Below are 11,275 nucleotides of genomic sequence, written 5' to 3' on the forward strand. Positions count from 1 at the left end.
ATAGCCCCACCGTCAAACTCCTATGGCTAAGTGAAAGTGTTAAAGCAATATAGTCCGATTGCCTTGTTCGCTGTGCTACCACCTCCTTAATGGACCAAGACGTTGGATCAAGTGTGGATACGCGTTTTCTGCAAACACCCCCGCATTATGTGCATGGGAGCGGAAGCCGATGACTGCAAACTTTCAGGTTATATACATATATACATAAACGGCCGCACAGGAGGCATCATAGTACTTTCGGGCAAAAGTATAAATACAGCCTTGATAACTCAATAAACATTGTTTTTACAATGGAAGTACATGTCACTAGAACATAATATTCTTCGAGCACTGAGCCTCTATCGAACGAGCGCCTTCAAGAACTTCTTCAGAGTATTTCTCGGTAGCCACTCGGCCTACGGCCGAACCCTGTGTCGCAACAGTGGTGGCCTCTATCTCCGCCCAGTATGTCTTGACACGGACAAAGGCCATCCACGCACCCTCTATGCACACCGACATCTTCATAGCATGGATACGCGACATAGCACCAACGAATTGTTGCACTAAACTAAAATAGCTATTCGGCCTTGGCCCTCCCGGCCATAGATGATCCACAACGGACCTCATGGCAAGTCCGGACAACCTATGGAGCTCGGCCCACTCAGCCATTCGCTCATTCAATAGCAGCAGACGGATTGGAGCATGAAACTGTGACCAGAACAGCTTTTCCACTTCGTGATCTTTCTGATCCTTGAAGTACTCGGCCACATCAGCAGCACTTGCAGCCAAGTCCGCGTAGGCATCCACAGAACTCCATAGTCGGTCAAGCGGAGCATACTTCGGATCTCCGAATTTAGTCCGCAACAAGAAGGGCTTCTCAGACACAATATCTGCAGCTTGATGCAGCTCCTCCTTCGTCGCTCTAATTTTGGAGCGAGCTTCCTTGGCAGCTACCAGGGCCTTCTCCACGTCCGTCGACCTCACTCAGCTTTCTTCTTCAGGAAGCTGGTAATGATCAGCGGCATCTTTTAACTCTATAGCTATTTTGGCCATTATTTCCTTGCTCTCGCAATGTGCGGCCTGTTCGGCCCTCAACTCTTTGGCCGCCTTTAGAGCGGCCGCATTGCTACTCCTTGCTTGTTCCTTGGCTCGGGCAAGCTCCGCTCGAAGGGTCTCCATGGTGGCAGCTCCATCTGCAGTCACAACATATTAAAGATACTGGCATCATGCTCCTCTTATTATGTGACAATCACCCGAGAAATCACTTACCATGTGCCTCCTCAAGCCGCTGGTTGATAAGCACGATATCGGCATCGACCGCATCAAGTTGCCGCTTTAGCTCGGTAAACCCATCAGTTTAGCTAGCCACCGGAGCCTCAGCCACCCGCACATAAAGGCAGTCGGGTTGTTACCTGAGAATATGATCCTCGGGTTGCCGCCGTTCGCAACGACAACCAGAGTCTCAGGGGCTACTATCTGCATAGGGCACACCTAACGTGTGCGGTACTATCAAAAACATACACTATTTCACGTACCTCAAAGCCTTTCAGCAGACTCATAAAGGCTTCGTGCAATCCACTTTCAGCGGATGAAATCCTTTCAATTACCGTACCCATCAGCGTACGATGCGCTTCCGAGACGGTCGCTTGCCCCAAAAGATCCTTCAGTGCGTCCGACCGCACACTGTGCGGTTCCAGACTCTTGCTGTTGTTCTCCTTAGGAGCCGGATACTGGGGATTCCGGGTAGCCAAAGGGTTATCCTTTGGCCTTGGCGGATCCGGAGATACCCTCCGTGATGACACTTCAGGGTCGCCCGCCTCATGAGGCGGGGTGTTAGGGGGAGGCGTTTCGCTCTCCATCATCTCTGGAAGAAGATCCTCCAAAGACGAACTCTGTCGAGAAGGGCTACGATCCGGACTAAAATTTATAAGCATCGGTTATTGTCTTCGGAAGTAAGGTAGGATATTTTCACTATTAAGTACTTTTTGATTACTTACACCTCGGTAGAGGGCTGATCCCTGCGCGGACATTGTGCGGCAAGAATACCCTCTGAGGCAGGACCCTCTGGCGAAGATTTCTTCTCCCGTTTGGAAACCTTGGTTTCCGGATCTTCCGAGGTAGTCCTCTTCCTTCCCTGGGGAGAGAGAATGTCAGATTCTTCCCCCTGGTTATCCTCCCTTGCAGAGGCGCTCATTCCCCGGGTTGGAATGAGTAGCGAGTAAGGCCCACTTTCGCCCTCTTTAATCCCCCTTCATTTTACTTTGAGGGTACTAGATAAGGCGCCGGCTCGAGCATCTTGTCCAGTATCGGATTGTCCAAGCCTTCAGGAAGGGGGCCGAACACCGGATCATCTTCTCCTTTGTTATCTAGTCCTAGTCAAAGAGCGACTCTTTAGAATGATGCCATGATAAATAAAAGGACGGCAGGTTCGGCCATGGGATTACTTACTTGGGTAGCAGGCTGGTTGCAGCTCAAACCCACATCCTCGGAGGTGTCCGGACACTCTATTTGGGGTCCGAAGAACTATTTGTACATATCTTCGAGCGTCATGCCGAGGAAATGCTGAATAGCTCGCGGTCCTTCCGGGTTGAATTCCCACATACGGAGGGGCCGACGTTTGCAAGGCTGGACTCGACGAACTAGCATAACTTGCATTACCATAACCAGACTGAAATCTCTCTCAAAGAGATCTCGGATACGGCTCTGCAATATTGGCACGTCCTTTGCTGGACCCCATCTCAGCCCCTTGCTAATCCATGACATCAGTTGCGATGGGGGGGCAAGCGAAAGGTGGGGGCGGCTACCCACTTGGCACTTCGGGGAGCTGTGATGTAAAACCACTCCCGCTGCCACAATCTGGACACCTCCGAGAAGGAACCCTCTGGCCAGGGAGCATGAGCGATTTTTCTTATTAAGGCACCTCCACACTCTGCGTGCCGCCCCTCGATCATCTTCGGCTTCACATTGAAGGTCTTGAGCCACAGGTGAAGTGAGGGGTAATGCAGAGGAAGGCCTCACATACGACAATAAATGACGAGATGTGAAGAAGGGAATCCGGGGACAGATCATGGAAATCTAGCCCATAATATAACATAAGACCCTAACAAAGGGATCCAAAGCAAGGCCTAGTCCTCGGAGGAAGTGGGAGATGAACACGACACTCTCGGTGGGTTCGGGAGTAGGGATGACCTGCCCTCGGGTAGGCAGCCTATGCAAAATTTCGACGGCCAGATATCTGGCCTCTCTCAGCTTCTTGATGTCCTCCTCTATGACAGAGGAAGGCATCCACCGACCTTGAAGGTTGGATCCGGACATAGTTGAAGGTCCGAAGTGCCTGACCTGAGCTTTGGGTGTTAGAACTCGAGGCGGGGGAAGGATTCGATTGAGCACGAGAGGGAAAAAAGAAAAGGCCTCGTCCTCTTTATAAAGAGGGTGAATATCAAGCGTCCTCCTCGTGGTCGTTTTTGGACTTGCCTAATATCTAGGAGTCATACCAACAGGCACGGTTGGGTTACCCACGTCTGTATTGCTGAGAATCCCGTAATAAGGGGGACACGATCTCTGCTTTGACAAGACGTGGCAGAAAAACCGCCTCGCAATATGCGCAGCGCTGGTTGGGGAAAACGGTTTAGATAATGACCGAGCCACGACACGATGTGATGTTGCTAAACGTGTCAGCAGATTAGACTTGTGGAAATGTTACTCTCTCTACAGTGGTATGTGGACTTGTTTTGCATAGCCGATACTATCCTTGTGTTCAAAAATCTTCCAGGGAGTATTTGGAGAAGAACCCGCCTTGCAATGCCGAAAACAATACTGCACGCCGGACACATCATCATTGAAGCTTGGTTCAGGGGCTACTGAGGGAGTCCTGGATTAGGGGGTCTCCGGACAGCCGGATTATATCCTTTGGTCGGACTGTTGGACTATGAAGATACAAGATTGAAGACTTCGTCCCGTGTCCGGATGGGACTCTCCTTGGCGTGGAAGGCAAGTTAGGCAATACGGATGTGTATATATCATCCCTTGTAACCGACCTTGTGTAACCCTAGCCCCCTCTGGTGTCTATATAAACTGGAGGGTTTAGTCCGTAGGACAACATACACTCATACCATAGGCTAGCTTCTAGGGTTTAGCCTCTACGATCTCGTGGTAGATCACCTCTTGTAATACTCATATCATCAAGAACAATCAAGCAGGACGTAGGGTATTACCTCCATCAAGAGGGCCCGAACCTGGGTAAACATTGTGTCCCCTGCCTCCTGTTACCATCCGCCTTAGACGCACAGTTCGGGACCCCCTACCCAAGATCCACCGGTTTTGACACTGACACCCGTCATCTCAGGACATGCCCCAACTGCCGGCAGGCACAAGCTCCGTCAACGTTCCTGCCCTCATCGAGCACCCGGTGTATTTTGTCAACATGGTACTGCGGGATGCAAGGGCACGGTACCCCATGCCTCAGAATTTCTTGCTCGCGCTTCTAGTGGCCTCACGCAAGCTGCGACACTACTTCCAAGGTCACCCAATCAAGGTCATCTCGGCCTACCCGCTGTAGAGGGTACTCAGGAGCCCCAACGCTGCTGGAAGAGTTGCTGAATGGAACATCAAGCTGCAAGCATTCCAGCTAGAGTTCAGCACAACTAGGGTCATCAAGGGGGGCGCGCTCGCTGACTTCATGGCAGAATGGACCGACGCCCCGGGGTTTGAAGCAGGCAAGGACCAATCTCTCTCACCAGGAAGTGAAGCACCAGATGGCTGGGTCATGTATTTCGATGGTGCGTTTGCACGCTAGGGCGCAGGGGCTGGAGCAGTGCTGATCTCTCCTACTCAGGACAAGCTCTACTATGCCGTGAAGCTCTGCTTCCAGCAGGGCGAGAAGGTCTCCAACAACATCGCGGAGTACGAAGGCCTCAACGCCGGCCTCAAGGCCGCGGTGGCCCTAGGGGTGAAGTGCCTCACCATCAAGGGCAACTCGCAGCTCCTCGTCAACTTCTCCAACAAGGTATACGAGCCGAAGGACGAACACATGGAGGCATACCTCGCGGAGGTTTGCAAAATGGAAAAGCATTACCTGGGTCTAGAGCTTCAGCACTTACCCCGTGGCACCAACAAGGAGGCCGACGACATTGCCAAGAGGGCATCCAAGTGACAACCCTAAGAGCCTGGCGTCTTTGAGGAGCGGCTCTTCAAGCCGTCGGCAGTACCTCCGCTCCCGGAGCCGGCGCCGCCTCAGGAGGAACTCCCCCAACCACCTGCCTCGGGAGCCCTGGGGTGCGGCCCGACCTCGGGAGCGCGCCTACTCCTGGTGCTCGAGCCTCAGGAGGGGTGCTAGACCAAGGAGTTCAAGGAATACCTGACGCAAGGGATGCTGCCGTAGAAGGAGGAGGACGCCGAGCGCGTGGCCCGACAGGCTACGGCATACTGCATCCAGGATGGTGAGTTATACAGGAAGCGGCCAAATGATGTTACCTTACGATGCATCTCTAGGGAACAGGGGAATGAGCTGTTGGCCAAAATACATGGCGGGGACTGCGGGCACCACTCGTCATCACGGACCCTCGTCGGCAAGGCGTTCCGCTGCGGGTTCTACTGGCCTACGGCTCTCAACGATGCAACCGAGCTGGAGAAGTCCTGCGAGGCCTGCCAATTCCACACCAAGCAGATCCATCAGCCAGCTCAGGGCCTCCAGACCATCCTGCTCTCGTGGCCGTTCGCAGTCTGGGGGCTGGATATCTTAGGCCCATTCCCTTGAGCGCATGGGGGCTACCGCTACCTCTACATCGCCATCGACAAGTTCACCAAATGGGCGGAGGTAGAAGCCGTCCGCACCATCCCGGCTGGATCTATGATCAAGTTCATCAAGGGTGTCGTAAGCCGGTTTGGGGTCCCTAATCGCATCATTACCGACAATGGCTCGCAGTTCACTAGCAATATTTTCAAGGCATACTATGCTAACCTTGGAACGCGGATCTGCTACGCTTTGGTGGCACACCCCAGGAGCAACGGTTAAGCCGAACGCGCCAACACGGAGGTCCTCAGGGGCCTCAAGACCAGGACCTTCAAGAAGAAGCTTGAGGCTTGCGGCAAGGGCTGGCACAACGAGCTCTAGTCTGTGTTGTGGTCCATCCGCTCCACCGCCACCAAGCCAACAGGCGAGACCCCGTTCTTCCTCGTCTACGGAGCAGAAGCGGTTCTCCCTCACGAGGTCAAGCATCGCTCTGCGCGGGTCCTGGCGTTCGACGAGACGCAGCAGGATGCCATGCGGGGATGGACCTTGTGCTGGGAGAGGAATGTTGTTGTGAAGCCTCACTCCGAGCGGCAAGGTACCAGCAGGCGCTGCGACGGTACCGCTGTCACAGCGTCCACTCCAGGACGCTCGAGGTGGGCGATCTCGTCCTGAGGCAGGTGCTCTCCAGGGCAGGGCTGCATAAGCTCTCGCCCATGTGGGAGGGCCCGTTTAGGATGGCCCGTGTCTCCAGGCCTGGCGCCGTGCGCTTGGAGACATAGGACGGGATCCCCATCCAGAACGCCTGGAACATCCAACACCTCCAGAGGTTCTACCCATGAAGCAAGGCCCCGTGCATGTGAAGATCTCCGCTTGCGACACTCTCACATAATAATGAGTGGGGCTGTACATGCCCCGGAGTCTGAGGAGTGCCGCCTTGGGGCCTCGGGGGATCCCTCCCACGTCTTAGTGACAGCACTTAGCTCCGCGCTGGTGAGAAGACAAGAAGACTAGACTAGGTGCCGGGCGCGGCTTTTCATTTGCTTTCCGTAGTTGGCTTGCCCCTTTTTCTTAATGGAAGTTTGCATTCTGGTCTTTCTTGTCCTCCTTGTTCGGTTGCCTTATCCTCTGTTCTTCCTTTGATTTTTGTTTTGGTCCGTGCTCACCCTCGCATGCCTTGTGAGGGGGCTGGATAGGTGCCCTCATGAGCATTTTTCCTGTTCTTCGCGAGGCACCCTCGCCTGAGCCCGCAAACTGGCACACCTCTCTCAATCTGTGCCCCTCGGGTACCGCGATATGAAGCACAGGGTCATGACCGGCGGCACCTGCAACCAGGATTCGGAAGAATAAGAGTTTCCTAACAATTTTTTGCAGTTCCCATACGCCTTCCGAGCAAAGGAGGCCTCGCCAGGCACTGGGGAATGGGCGCCTCGGGAGGCGGAAACTACTTCAGGCACATCAAGCTAAGTTATCTCTACACACCCACATAAAACATTGGTACCACAACACGACGCAGGGACGATACACATAGCATAGCAACTCAGAAATTATAGTTCATTACACTCCCCCGCAGGGCCCATACTTGTTTCTTCTTAAACGCAGGAAGAAAAGAGCAAAACAAAAGTGGTGTGTGCCCCCACAGCAGTTCGCGAGGGCGGACCCATGGCGCTTCCCCGAGCTCAGCCAGACCCCTCCTCGCGCTTCACTGGAGCACGGTGACGAGACGGCCCGCTGCCTCCCTCGAAACGGGCGCGGCGGCGTGGCGGCTGGTCATAGCCGCCGCTGCTGGAGCTGTCGCTGGAGGAGGAGCCACCGTAGCTGGACGAGCCGTGGCTAGCGCCAAGGACGAAGCCACCTTCCTCCTCATCACGACCATCACCAAGGCCGAGCACCTCGTCGTCGTCGTTGTCCTCGGGGCAGCACCCGACGCGGCGACCATCTTCCCCAAATACCCTCACGAAGAGGGTTGCGTCGCCATCGTACTTCAAGTGGAGGGCACACCGCCTGCCCAGTCCACGCGCGTGGGCGAACATCTGCCAGCCGTGGGCCAAGGCCGTGTTGCCCGCTGATATGTCTCCAACGTATCTATAATTTTTTATTGATCCATGCTATATTATCTACTGTTTTGGACTATATTGGGCTTTATTTTCTAGTTTTATATTATTTTTGGGACTAACCTATTAACCGGAGGCCCAGCCCAGAATTGCTGTTTTTTTGCCTATTTCAGTGTTTCAAAGAAACGGAATATCAAATGGAGTCCAAATGGAATAAAACCTTCGGGAACGTGATTTTCTCACCGAACGTGATCCAGGAGACTTGGACCCTGCTCCAAGGAACAAAAGAGGCGGTCATGAGGGTGGGGGCGCCCCCTCCTAGGGTGCGCCCCCCTGCCTCGTGGGCCCCTCGGTGCTCCTCCGGCGTACTTCTTCCTCCTATATATACACACGTACCCCCAAACTATCAGAACAGGAGCCAAAAACCTAATTCCATCGCCGCAACTTTCTGTATCCACGAGATCCCATCTTGGGGCCTGTTTCGGAGCTCCACCGGAAGAGGGCGTCATCACGGAGGGCTTCTACATCATCCCCGCCTCCCCGATGAAGTGTGAGTAGTTTACCTCAGACCTTTGGGTCCATAGTTAGTAGCTAGATGGCTTCTTCTCTCTCTTTGAATCTCAATACAAAGTTCTCCCCCTCTCTTGTGGAGATCTATTGGATGTAATCTTCTTTTTGCGGTGTGTTTGTTGAGACCGATGAATTGTGGGTTTACGATCAAGTCTATCTATGAATAATATTTGAATCTTCTCTGAATTCTTTTATGTATGATTGGTTAGCTTTGCAAGTCTCTTCGAATTATCTGTTTGGTTTAGCCAACTAGATTGGTAGTTCTTGCCATGGGAGAAGTGCTTAGCTTTGGGTTCGATCTTGCGGTGTCCTTTCCCAGTGACAGAAGGGGCAGCAAGGCACGTATTGCATCGTTGCCATCAAGGATAACAAGATGGGGTTTATTTCATATTGCATGAATTTATCTCTCTACATCATGTCATCTTGCTTAAGGCGTTACTCTGTTTTTAACTTAATACTCTAGATGCATGCTGGATAGCGGTCGATCAGTGGAGTAATAGTAGTAGACGCAGAATCGTTTCGGTCTACTTGTCACGGACGTGATGCCTATATACATGATCATGCCTAGATATTCTCATAACTATGCTCAATTCTATCAATTGCTCAACCGTAATTTGTTCACCCACCGTAGAATACTTATGCTCTTGAGAGAAGCCACTAGTGAAACCTATTGTCCCCGGGTCTATTCTCATCATATCAATCTCCATCACTTTAATCTTGCTTTGCTTTTTACTTTGCCTTTACTTTTTACTTTGCATCTTTATACCAAAAATACCAAAAATATTTTATTCGCCTTCTCTCTCTCTATCCTCCCCATCACAATCTTTATACCAATAATTATGATCAGGGGAGTCTATGCAAAAAGTCAACATACCGAGTACCCATCACAATCCCTATCTCTCGCATTACATTATTTGCCATTTGCCTCTCGTTTTTCTCTCCCCCCAATTCACCCTTGCCATTTTATTCGCCTTCTCTCTCTCTATCCTCCCCCTCTATTTGCCTCTTTTGCCCGTTTGCTCTTGTTTGCTCATGTGCTAGTTTGCTTGCTTGTCGTTATGTCCGAAATTGGGGAAGTTATCGCCAATATGGGCGATAACAATGTCATGGAAAATTTTGATGCTCCTGCTGAAGAACCCCCTACCTACCATACAAAAAAATTCGAATCGGTAGTGGTAATATTATTGGAAAAGGAGTTATTCAAGATTTCTTTACTTGTGTCGGTGCTTTGCCCTCTATGGGCGGTTCTATTCTCCATAGAACTAGTAGTCTTGCGGACGCTATTGCCATGCTTATCGTTGAACTTGAAAGGCAATTTATGCATATGCACCCATCTATACAAAGAGTTTTCCTAGAATTTTCTAATATCGAGCATCTCTTTGTTAAGCGTGTCGCTACTATCTTTTTGGCTCATGAATTAAGATTTATAATAAAAGAAGCCAAAGAAATCTTTGCGCACTATAGGGTGGACGCTGGTCGTCCTCCCATAGAATCTATCCTCTTCGATCAAGAAGAAATTATGCGCTTTCAATCTCCTGACTATGTTGCTTTTAATGAAAACCTCGGAAAAAAGGTGCCAACCAATATTTTAATTGATAGAATCTCTGAACTTAATGATGATTTGGCTATTCGAAATAATGAGCTAGGATACTCTCTTGAGTCTAGGCTCACAAGGTTCTGTCAAAAGAATGCTTATAATGATGAATTGGTTGTACATTACGAAGGGCCGAAAGAGGAACCTATACCTCCTAAAATTGATCTTGGGGACTTCTGTCCTATTAAATTTAGCCCTTTTGATTACTTTAGCTTGCCTCAAAGAAAACTTGCTTCTGAACGTAGAGAATATGAAATGAGCTTCACCGATCTATCTTATTACTACGGCAATACCTAGATCTATCCTCGCTTTTATGCCTAGCTAGGGGCGTTAAACGATAGCGCTTGTTGGTAGGCAACCCAATTTTATTTTTATTCCTTGCTTTTTGCTCCTGCTTAGTAATAAATAAATTATTTAGCCTCTGTTTTGGTTGTGTTTTTTATGTTTAGTTAGTGTTTGTGCCAAGTAGAACCGTTGGGAAGACTTGGGGAAAGTCTTGTTGAACTTGCTGTAAAAAAACAGAAACTTTAGCGCTCACGAGAACTGCTGTCATTTTTATTTGGAGAGTGCTATTTAGTTAATTATTTTTGAAGATGTTTAATAGACAAATTCCTCACGTCCAGCAATTTATTTTAGAATTTTTGGGGTTCCAGATCTTGCGCTAGCTATAGATTACTATAGACTGTTCTGTTTTTGACAGATTCTGTTTTTCGTGTGTTGTTTGCTTATTTTGATGAATCTATGGCTAGTAAAATAGTTTATAATCCATAGAGAAGTTGGAATACAGTAGGTTTAAAACCAATATAAATAAATAATTAGTTCATTACAGTACCTTGAAGTGGTCTTTTGTTTTCTTTCGCTAACGGAGCTCACGAGTTTTCTATTTTGAGTTTTGTGTTGTGAAGTTTTCAAGTTTTGGGTGAATTATTTTGATGGATCATGGAACAAGGAGTGGCAAGAGCCTAAGCTTGGATATGCCCATGGAAACCCCAAGATAATCCAAGGACACCAAGAAGTCAAATCTTGGGGATGCCCCGGAAGGCATCCCCTCTTTCGTCCACTTCCATCGGTAATTTACTTGGAGCTATATTTTTATTCACCAACATGATATGTGTTTTGCTTGGAGCGTCTTGTATTATTTGTGTCTTTGTGTCTTAGTATGCCACAATCATCCTTGTTGTACACACCTTTTTAGAGAGCCATGCATGAATTAATATTTGATAGAATACTCTATGTGCTTCACTTATATCTTTTGAGCTAAGTAGTTTTGCTCTATGTGCTTCACTTATATCTTTTGAGCCATGTAGTTTTGCTCTATGTGCTTCACTTATATCTTTTGAGCGTTATAAT

The sequence above is a fragment of the Triticum dicoccoides genome, chromosome 3A (assembly GCF_002162155.2).
Source record: "Triticum dicoccoides isolate Atlit2015 ecotype Zavitan chromosome 3A, WEW_v2.0, whole genome shotgun sequence".
In the NCBI taxonomy this organism is placed as follows: Eukaryota; Viridiplantae; Streptophyta; class Magnoliopsida; order Poales; family Poaceae; genus Triticum; species Triticum dicoccoides.